The sequence below is a fragment of the Hemiscyllium ocellatum genome, chromosome 15 (assembly GCF_020745735.1).
Source record: "Hemiscyllium ocellatum isolate sHemOce1 chromosome 15, sHemOce1.pat.X.cur, whole genome shotgun sequence".
In the NCBI taxonomy this organism is placed as follows: Eukaryota; Metazoa; Chordata; class Chondrichthyes; order Orectolobiformes; family Hemiscylliidae; genus Hemiscyllium; species Hemiscyllium ocellatum.
Window position 1 is genome coordinate 828,728 of NC_083415.1, and position 11,483 is coordinate 840,210.

An 11,483-nucleotide genomic window follows, 5' to 3' on the forward strand; every position below is an offset into this window, starting at 1 on the left:
ACTGCACCAATAAGTACTATTAGCATACACAAACTCAATGGTTGCAGTTCAAGTGGCTTTGATTGAATGTACACTAAGTCACTGATTTTGTGATTACCCCATCAGGTAAAGGTTCAGATACCATATTTAAGTTCATTCCTTGCTATCCAAAAGCATCAATGTGGCTTTTTGTGAGGAGTTTGCAATATCTGGAATTGCTGCAACATCTCAACCCAATCTTTACCTTCAATCCCAGATCCCTGGAATTGCTGCCACACCATATACCCTTTTAGAATATGTCACCCACTAGATACCTGGAACTGCTCCTGTGCCAATCTCAATCTACCATCTGACATAATCAACCCTAGTCCTCTTTTTGGCCTGAGTCTCAAAACCTCACTAATGACTTTTATTGTATAAGTTCTGATCTTTCCACGATCATGCTTGGCTTATCATCTTTTGATATTGACTTTCCCACTTCCTCCTTCTGTCTCCCTCAAGCCTTTATAGGACAGCCACCTCCTTCAGGCAGCCACACCCATTCGTCTTTCACAGCTGTCACCTGATATAGATGCATCAATGGCTTCTTTCCCCCTGGTTCAACAAAGCTTCCCATGCAAGAAATGCAGTTCCTAATCAGCCTAAATCTAGTAGGACAAGTACATTGCCTGCATTCCACTTTTCACCAGACATGATTCTTGATAACATGTGTTTCTCATTTACTGCATATATAATTCCAAAGGTAGAATTTAATCTGATGAAGTTATGTTTTAATGAGCACGAAATGACATACTAATGTATTAAAAACAGGTTCCCACCGATTACTGTCAGGAAGCATAATCCGCCCTCAATCCTCTGCCAACTTTATAACCATCTTTCATGCCATTGTCCAGAAGCTGTCATTTTGTTCCCTGCTCAATCCTTCCTAAAATACAGCAGTGAGAATTGGACAGAATACTCCAGGTGACACCAAATTAGTGTTTCACAAAGTTTCATCAGAACTTTCTTATATTTTGTACTCTATGCCTCTATTTACAAATCTCAGGCTCCAGTATGCATTTTTAATGTAACTGCCTTCAACAATTCAAGCACATGCACACCAGGTCCCTCTGCTCTTGCCCCCTCTAGAACTACTTTATTTTGTATTATTAGATTACTTACAGTGTGGAAACAGGCCCTTTGGCCCAACAAGTCCACACCGACCCGCTGAAGCGCAACCAACCCATACCCCTACATTTACCTCATTACCTAACACTACGGGCAATTTAGCATGGCCAATTCACCTGACCCGCACATTTTTGTGACTGTGGGAGGAAACCGGAATACCTAGAGGAAACCCACGCAGACACGGGGAGAACATGCAAACTCCACACAGTCAATCGTCTGAGTCGGGAATTGAATCCGGGTCTCTGGCGCTGTGAGGCAGCTGTGCTAACCACTGTGCCACCATGCCGCCCACAATTACCTCTCCTAGTTGTTTCCAACAAAGCAAGACTTCACAATTTTCAAGGTTGAATTTCAAGGTCCACTTATTCCAGCCAGATTAATCATTATCCTTCTCATAGTTAGCAATACTTCAAACGTTTTCTGTCTTCTGTCAGTTTTAAAATTATGTACTTGTGTATACAAGTCTACATTAACAGACATCAAGAAAAGGAAAGCCTTCAGTACCAATTAATTAATACTAAGAATTTCGCTAGGAATTAAACACCATCACCAGAGAAGTAGTATTAGACAAACAATTGGTAGATAATGGTAGATCAATCTTCTGGCCCTTAAGGCTTGCATCATAGGATCCTATAAGGAACTACAGAGATAGTGCATGCATTAATTGTCATTTTCCAAAATTCCTTGGATTCTGGAAAGAAAAAACAGAGGATTGGAAAACAGCAATGCGACACTATATCCCAAAAGGAGGGAGACAAAATTCGGCCGATTAGATTAACATATGCTGTTGGAATCAATTATTTAACAACTAATAATGATGATAATAACAGCACATTTGGAAAATTATCATCTAATCGAGCACAGCCAGCAAGGCGTTATGAAAAAGAAATAGTATCTCACTAATTTATTACAGACTTTCAAGGAAGTCTGAACTGGAGTGGATAATGGGGACTAATGGGAGTTGTATTTGGACTTCCAGAAGATATTTGACAAGGCACCTCACAAAAGATTACATCATAAGAGCCCACTGTGTTAGAGGTAGCATATTAGTGAAGGGGGTATGGGCAGGAAATGGCAAGTGAGGACAAGGTGTTCTTTGAGCTTGAATACCTGTACCAGTGGGGCTCCACAGGGATCACTGTTAGGACTACAATTGTTACAATATGTATTAAATTAGTTGGAGGAAGTGAATGTCCTGTAGCCAAACTTAGAGAAAACATAAAAATAGGAAGGCAAATTATGCGAGGAAATCAAACAGTTTACAGAAAGGTACTGAAAGGTAAGTGAACAAAATGTTGGCAAATGGAGTATGTGGAAAAATGTGAAGTTGTTCATTTTGCAGGGGAGAACAAAAGAACAGAACATTATTTAAATGGAGAAAAACTGCAACACAAAAGGGACTTGGGGGTACTTGTGTACAAAATACAAAGCTAGCACACAGGTGCAGCAGGAAAATCAGGAAAACGTTTTCATACAGACAGTGGTGCGTATATGGAATGAGCTGCCAGAGGAAGTGGTGGAGGCTAGTACAATTCCGACATTTAAAAGGCATCTGCATGGGTATATGAATAGGAAGAATTTAGAGGGATATGGACAAAGTATCAGCTAATGGGACTTGACTGGGTTAGGATGTCTGGTCAGCATGAAGACGTTGAATTGAAGGGTCTGTTTCCGTGCTGTACATCTCTATTACTATGATTCTTCTTCTGTGTTTATTTCAGATTTCTAGCATCTGCAGATTGTGCTTTTACTGTTTCAAGTCCTGACTCATTGACATCAAACTGCTAGGTGGCTTTACCCTTTATATCATAATACCTCAGAAGTGGTATTGTCATCACTAGTAGCTTGATTTTGATGAAAACTGCTATTTTCATTTAGTATCCAACACCACTTCACATCTTTAGCAATGAGCTTAGGTAGAGGTTCAACACTTTTATTGCAAATTAGGCAATACCTTTATGAAAAGCTTTTTGAAAATCTAAGTACACATCTATCAGCTCCCTTTATCAATTTTGTTCATAACATTTTCAACAAACTCAAAGTTAATTAAACCTGATTTCCCATTTGGAAATCCATGCTGACCGTGCCCAACCAGTTCATTATGAATCCTAACATTTTTAAATGAATTCTAGTAATTTTCTCTCATAGTGATGTAAAGAGGCCTGTAATTCATTGTTTTCTATTTCACTTCCTGCTTAAATAGTGGTGTGACGTTTGCTACCGTCCAATTCATCAGAATCATTCTATTTCTATAGACGTTTGGAAGATAATCACAGCATCAACTATCTCTATAGCCACTGCCAATAACAGTCTGAGGTTTAGAACAAGTTCTCCTTTTCCTTAGACAGTTGAAGCTCTAGCTCTTGAAGGTTTCTGGCATTTTCCTCAGTGAAAACAAATAAAAAGTCATCATTTATATTTCTCTGCCATTTCTCTATTCTCCATCATAAGTTCTCATAAATCTATGGGATGCTGTATCTTTATTCAAACTCTCAACTTATGGGGGATCTTTCCTCGTCAGTACATGACCTATGTATTTAACTTCAGGCATCTTGAATTTCATCTTCTTCAAGTTCACCTGGTAAGCTCTCTCTAGTAATCGCAAGAAATCCTTTCACCATAATATTACCTAACTGATGAATGACAACTTCAGAGCTCTGCACTCTGTCCATTTATACATTGGGCATTGCTGACTAGGCCAGCACTTATTGCACATCTCTAGTTGGCCTTAAGATGGTGAGCTGCCTTCTTGAACTGCTGCAATTCATTTGAGTGTAGGTACATTCACAATGCTGTTATGGAAGAATGTCCCAGAATTTTGATCTAGCAAAAATGAAGGAACAATTATATATTTCCAAGTCTGGAACGTGAGATGCTTGAAGACAATGTGCAGGGGTTGGTGTTCTGCAGAAATATGTTAACTCACGCAACATTTCTCTGCTTCTTTCTGTAGGTGATTTTCTTTGAGCTCTGAATGTCCACACATTTTCAGGTGGCACCACTCTAACACCATGTCACAAATTATATACGTTTAGTGGCTACCAGCCTGCACAGTCTTTGATAGCAAACCTAGAAGTTACATGGCTACAGCAAGCCAGACATCTGTATTTCTCCAAATACTGTCCAACTGAGTTAATAACTTTGTATTGAACTAACATTTCTAAACATTTTCTTGTGAAAAGTTAAAATAACTGACCTGTTACTGCTATATTTATCCTTACATTCTTTTTTGGGATACAGTTTAACAGTTATAATGTTCGATCTCTCTGACAATTCCTATATCTAAAGAGATTGGGAGATTACAGGCTGCGCCTCCATTATTTCCTCTTTAATTTCCCCCAGTATCCTTGGATGCAAACCATGCTATTATGGTGACTTATCAACTTTTATATGTAACCAGCCTTTCTAACAATATCTCCTCTGTCAATTTTAAGCTCATCCAGATGTACAAAACTCATTTAGTACCTCAACCATGCTGTGATTACATAAATCCTTTTTAAATCTAATTAACCCCATTCTTTTTACTTTTTTTCTACTTATTTGCCTTTAGAAGAGTTTCTTATTTATTCCTTTATGTTAACTGCCAATTTCTTCTCATATTCTCTCTTTGCTGCTCTCCAGCCATACATTTTCTTTTTCTACTTTACCATACTCTCTCTCTCTTTGTTATTCAGGGAATCTTGCTTTAATTGACCCACCTCCTCCTCTAACAATAATGTACCTCAACAGTATCAAGGAATATTATCAAATTCCCCTCCTCTTTAAATAGCTCATCGTTGCACTTAAATTTTGATTGCTAAATTTAATTCCAATGTACTTTGATCATCACCCAGTTAAGTACTTTGACACTTGATTTCACCTGCCCTTTTTCAGAGTTACCCTAATCCTTAAGATGCTGTTGTTGTTTCCCAAGTGTTTCCCAATTTGATCCACTTTACCTATTCTTGTAGGAGAAAATGAGGACTGCAGATCAGAAAGTTATGTCCCTGTGAAAGCACAGCAGGTCAGGCAGCATCCAAGGCGCAGGAGAATCTATGTTTTTGGTATAAACCCTTCATCAGAAATATGAATCCATTCCTCTATCTAGCCCATAAAGGCACTATTCCTGGATTTATTAAGATCTAATCAGCTTGGTCTGGAGAGAATCCATCTTTTCCAGAACCAGTTCCAATGTTCTGTGAAAAGGACCATGTCCTTTCCAAATTGCACAGGCAGGGCCAGACAAAGCTTCATTAAATCAAACAGTTCACAGGAGGGCTGATGAAACATTCAAAAAATGTGGTCTGAGCCTCTCTGAAAAAAAACAATCAATATCTCCAAAGAGTTATGAGAATCTGTAGCTCAGGATTGGCCAAATTAGAGAAGTATCAGTAAAGCAGTCAACCAACAAGTCTCCCAGATGGAAGCCAAACACAAAACAGAAATGACATGAAACATTCAAACACCTCACCCTCCTACATCAGCAGATGTAGCATAGTTAGTGGATATAGTATTTTGATTAGATTAGACTTACAGTGTGGAAACAGGCCCTTTGGCCCAACAAGTCCACACCGACCCGCCGAAGCGCAACCCACCCATACCCCTACATTTACCCCTTACCTAACACTACGGGCAATTTAGCTTGGCCAATTCACCTGACCCGCACATCTTTGTGACTGTGGGAGGAAACCGGAGCAACCGGAGGAAACCCACGCAGACACAGGGAGAACGTGCAAACTCCACACAGTCAGTCGCCTGAGTCGGGAATTGAACCCGGGTCTACAGGCGCTGTGAGGCAGCAGTGCTAACCACTGTGCCAATTAAACACCTCAAGACCAACAAAAGTGGAAAATTCATCCTCAACCCAGAAGGCCTGCCCATAAGGAGGAGTCCTAAAAATTAATGGTCAAGTTGGAGTATTTTCAAGTTATAGTGCTCAGGAGACGAATTGCTCAAATTGAAAGAGTCAGCAAACCTATCCAGAGATGATAGTGTTGGACAGTTACAGAACTCATTGTAATAACTACTGTTTCTGCTTTAACCTCTGCTGAATTGAACAAGCGAGGGACGAAGTCAAACAAAATTGGTAGTCGAAGATAGTTGTTCAATGATAATTTGGAGGACCGGGTCAGTGGTTGTAGAGAAGGGATAATGCACCAAAATTACTGCTAAAAAAATTGTTAGTTTCACATACGCTCTCTTTTTTTTAAAAAAAAAGTTCTTTATGATTCGCATTCCACTATCCTCAAACTGATACTTTCCTTTTACTTTATGGCAAATTTCCAACATCCTGACTCCCACAGGAAAATAAAAGTTCTTATTCTCTTTAAACTATGAAGTAACGTTACTCCATTAAATCGTCCTTGCGAAATGCAGTACATAAAACTATCATATCATAATGCTGCAAGAGAAGCTCTGAATATAAAAATTGCTGTTATCTCAGAGGTTTCCCTTTCCGCTCCCCTCGTTTTGATATATCTACCCCATACACATTCGCCCCTTTCTTCTCTATTGACCGACCTCCATTCTTTCCCGCCACTTTCTGGCCGCCATTTTTTTCAAATTCAAATCTTCTGTTTCCGAACCGTTTGCCCGTTGCACGTGCCGCTGCCCCGATCTTCCTAATGATGCCTCACTTGCATCTTGCTTCGTACTATCAGTGAGTTTCTGGGTTTTTTTTCTCCAACGCGTAACGCTCAACGACAGGTAATTTGAAAGTGCAATGAATCAAATGCAAATACGTTTAGGTCGAAAAATCTTTTAAAGTAAACGAAACAGGCCTGGGCAATGTCAGCAGTATTTAAAAGCCTGAAATAACATTAAAAATACGGAATCATTTCAATATGTTATATCTCAAATGCATATTCAACCCCGTCAGACTATACTCTAATACATATTCCGTCCTCTCAGACTTCACCCTCCGAATCAGGAATTAAAAAATATTATCACGAGGGAATTATTTTTCAAGTGCAAGCATTGTTGTACACAGGAACTAAAGGCAAATATCCACAGACAGCAAATGAGGATTTGATTTGTTATGGTGGACCCTAATTTTCTTCAATAATATTGTGGCATACTTTACCTCATATCTCATCCAACAATTCACTCTATCTTGTGGTGGGTGATTAAATTCTCTTTTTTAATGTTGCAGTTTAGATTATTATGATTTCTCTTCAGGTTTTTGAAATCCGCACCAAGAGTTTTTCCTGCTTTTCTCTATTTTCCTCATATTTCTAACAAGTATGTTTTATCAGAATCCTTATCTCCCTGAAATGTCAGGTTTATTGTATATTTATACCAATCACTACAGCGGACAGCTGAAACTGACACCCGGAAGCGACAAGGACAGACCACTATAAATGCCGGAAGAAACATCAAAGAAGCGCTTCGCAGGAGGCTCCAGAGCACTGATGATGTCTCCTAGCCAGGGGACGAAACGTTTGCAACCAAAACTTCCAGCTCGGCGAACAGAACCACTACAACAAGCACCCGAGCTACAAATCTTCGCACAAACTTTGAAGGTTTATTGTATATACGAATCCAAATTGCAGTTGTTGGCAGGTTATTTGATTTTGGTGATTTTACAGCCTGACTTTTTTTCTGTTTACACCAGGATGAGAGGTCACATATGCATGCAAATTTTGACTTTTACTTTTCAGGGCAAGCTAATGGACAGCTGTTAGGAATGGCAACCTTGGGTGGTCTTTCCTTTTCATAGTTCATGGGTCTGTGAAGCTAATAGCAGCCTATTTGCTGACTTGGCTGAGATCATCACAGTGATTGAACCAAGGCACACCTGACCAGTAAAGATCAGGACTGTACCTTTACTCACTTGATAAAAGCAAATTACTTCAGATGCTGGAATCTCTCCTTACAGATGCTGTCAGACCTGCTGAAATTTTCCAGCATTTTCTCTTTTGGTTTCTTTACTTATTGGACATGGGTGGCATGGTGGCTCAGTGGTTAGCACTGCTGCCTCACAGTGCCAGAGACCCAGATTTAATTCCAGCCTTAGTTGACTGTCTGTGTGGGGTTTGCACGTTTTCCCTGTGTATGTGTGCGTTTCTGCTAGGTGCTCCGGTTTCCTTCCACAGTGCAGAGGTGTGCAGTTTAGGCGGATTGGCTATAGTAAATTGACCCATCGTTTCCAGGGATGTGAAGGTTAGGTGGGTTAGCCATGGTAAATGCAGGGTTATGGAGTAGGGTAGGGTCTGCTTGGGATGCTCTTTGAAGGGCCAGTGCAGACTTGTTGGGCCAAAATGGTGTCTTTCTGCATCCAAAACAAAAAATAATCTTAAGGTATTGTGCAATCATTAGCAGTTATCATAGTGTATTCTAATTTCCTTAACCTACAACGTATACAGTCTCACCTTATGCCTGGGAAGCACACATCATGTGTTGTGAGAAATCTGCACTGGGAAACTTAAGTTGGCAGGTTATTAAAAAGAATCCTATAGACATTTGCTTTAAAACCTAATGTTTCCAGTGACCACTATATTGGATGTTACAAAATGAAAAGTGGCAGAAAATGTGTGCAGTTTGAAGAAAATGTATTGTTTCACAGGAAGTGGATGTTGCTGGCTAAACCAGCATCTATTTCCCATCTCTATATGCCCTTGAGAAAGTGGCAGTGAGTTGGCTTCTTGAAGAACTGCAGTTCATCTGGAGTAGTACCTTTCACAGTGCTGTTAAGGAGCAATGTTCCATGATTTTGACCCTGCAACACAGAAGGAATGGTGATAAATTTCCAAGTCAGGATGGACATGAGTCCACATGCAGAGTATATTCTGCATCCCTGGCCCCTCCATGCTTCTTCAAAGCAACGTTCAATATTGAAGAGCACTGATTCTGAAGCCAATGAGGGAGTACTCTCTGCAAAAACATGGAGGAAATTTCTATGTTGATATTTGATCTGATGCCATGAAACATCATGAATTCTGGAGTCAATGTTAAAGTGCATTGGAGGGAAATGTCTGGAGGGCAACACCCTCTTAATGATATACTACTTACTATCCCACCAGAGATGGTGGGTATCTAATAGCATTGGACTAACCTTGCATGCCTTTGCATTTCCTACTCGTTCTGGATATCTCACCACCTTTCCCCCACCTGGACTAGTACTTACGGCTTTGCCAGCCACTTTCATCTCACTCAATCCCTCCCTTTGTCTCATTCCAGATGAGACCAGTCCAGAATAAGGCTGAAAGGGCTAAGACGTGATGGGGTTCCCAACTTTTGTCTCTTTAATCCATGTTAAGAGTGAACTGTGACTGCTCACGAGCTGGTGCTGAGACCTTAATGTTCTGGCAATCAAGTAACAATTATTTCAACCAAGTGCTGTGCGCTTGCTCATTACCCTCCCTGAGACTGTATTCTTAATATTTCTAAGCTTTAATTTTGCAACTCATTCCCTCTCTTGTCTTGTATAAGCCCATGCAACAAATGCACTGCCTCTACCCTGAAGACATCAGCCCCACTAGATATCACCTCTTCCTCCACCTGTGAGGAAGAAGACACAAACTCCCTCAGAGGATGCACAAGCAAGTCTCTCTCCTACAACCTCCATCAACCCTGATACTGACACCTCGGTGGGTACTTCAGCCATATTAGAGTTGAGAGCCCATTCTATTATGTCTTCACAGCTGGTTGAGAATGAATCTCCCCAGGCCTCTGGTGCTCAGAGGACTGTCAGAGACCAGGCACCTGCTGAGCGTCAGGCAGAAGAGAAGCCCATTATTTTGCTTGTGATAACTTAATTCAGGTGCATGTCATTTTAATTACACGACACTAATCTTTTGTTATAAATTCTGTCATATGATCCTGCCCCACTAGTTATCTGATGAAGTCACAGCGGTCTGAAAGCTAGTACTTCCAAATAAGCCTGTTTAATAATAACCTGGTGTTGTGTGCTTTTTAACGTTGTCCATCCCCGTCCAGCACCGGCACCTCCACATCATTCATAGAACTAAATAATGATGTCTTGAAAAATGCCCATATTACAGGAGGAGGTCTTAGAAGTCTTAAAGTGTGTAAAGATGGATAAATCCTAAGGACGTGATCAGGTGTATCCCAGAACTTTGTGGGAAGTTAGTGATGTGATCACTGGGCTCTTTGCTGAAATATTTGTACCATTGACAGTAATGGATGAGGACTGGAGGATGGTTAACATTGTGCTATTATTTAAGAAAAGCAATAAGAAAAGTCAGGGATCTATAGACAGTTGAAATTGATGTCAGTGATCAGTAAGTTGTCAGAAAGGATTCTGATGGACAGGATTTACATGGCATTTGGAAAACTGATTATGTACAATCAGCATGTATTTATGCATTGCAAGTCGTGTCTCACTAAGTTGATTGAGGTTTTTCGAGAGATGAAGAAGATAAAAAAAAAAGGCAGAGTAGTAGACGTCATCTATATGGACTTCAGCAAGGTGTTCAACAAGGTTCCACATGGTAGACTGGTTAGCATGGAATCAGTTTGCAGATGACAGCAAAATTAGTGGTGTAATGAGCAGAGAAGAAGTTTATCTCTGTAAAATAGACCTCGATCAGAGGCCAATGGGCCAAGGACTGGCAGATGGACTTGAATTCAAATAAATTTGAAGTGTTGCATTTTGGAAAGGCAAATCAGAGCAGGACTAATACCGATAGTGATAGGGCCCTGGAGAATGTTGATGAACGAAGATATGTAGAAGTGCAGGTACACAGGTCCTTTAAAGTGGAGATGAAAGTAGACCGGGTGGTTAAAAAGGCGTTTGACACACTTGTTTTTATTGGTCAGTGCCTTTAGTACAGGAGTTGGGACGTCACGTTGCGGCTCTGCAGGACATTGATGAGGCCACTGTATTCAATTCTGGTCTTTCTGCTACAGGAAGGATGTTATGAAATTTGAAAGGGTTCAGAAAAGATTTACAAGAATGTTGCCAGGACTGGAGGGTTTGAGCTGTAGGGAGATGCTGAATAGGTTGGGGCATTGTTCCCTGGAGTGTTGGAGATCTAATAGAAGTCTATAAAATCATGAGAGGCATGAGTAGGGTGAATAGCCAAGGTTGTTGTCCTAGGGTAGTGGAGTCCAAAATTAGAGGACATAGGTTTAAGGTGAGAAGGGAGGGATTTAAAAAGAACTTGAGGGATAACTTTGCTCTATTGTCTCCTCCCACCTATTTGTTGAGTTACCCCTTCATAATTATTATCTTTTTTGTATCCCAGCATATTCTGATTCGCAATCCTGACAATTGAGTTCCCCAGCTTCCCTCCTGCAGCAGTGACCACTGATAACATGCCTTAGCTATCAATAAATAGACCCCCAGAACTGACCATGGCACAGCTCCTTGACCGACTTGAATAGACAACTCCAAC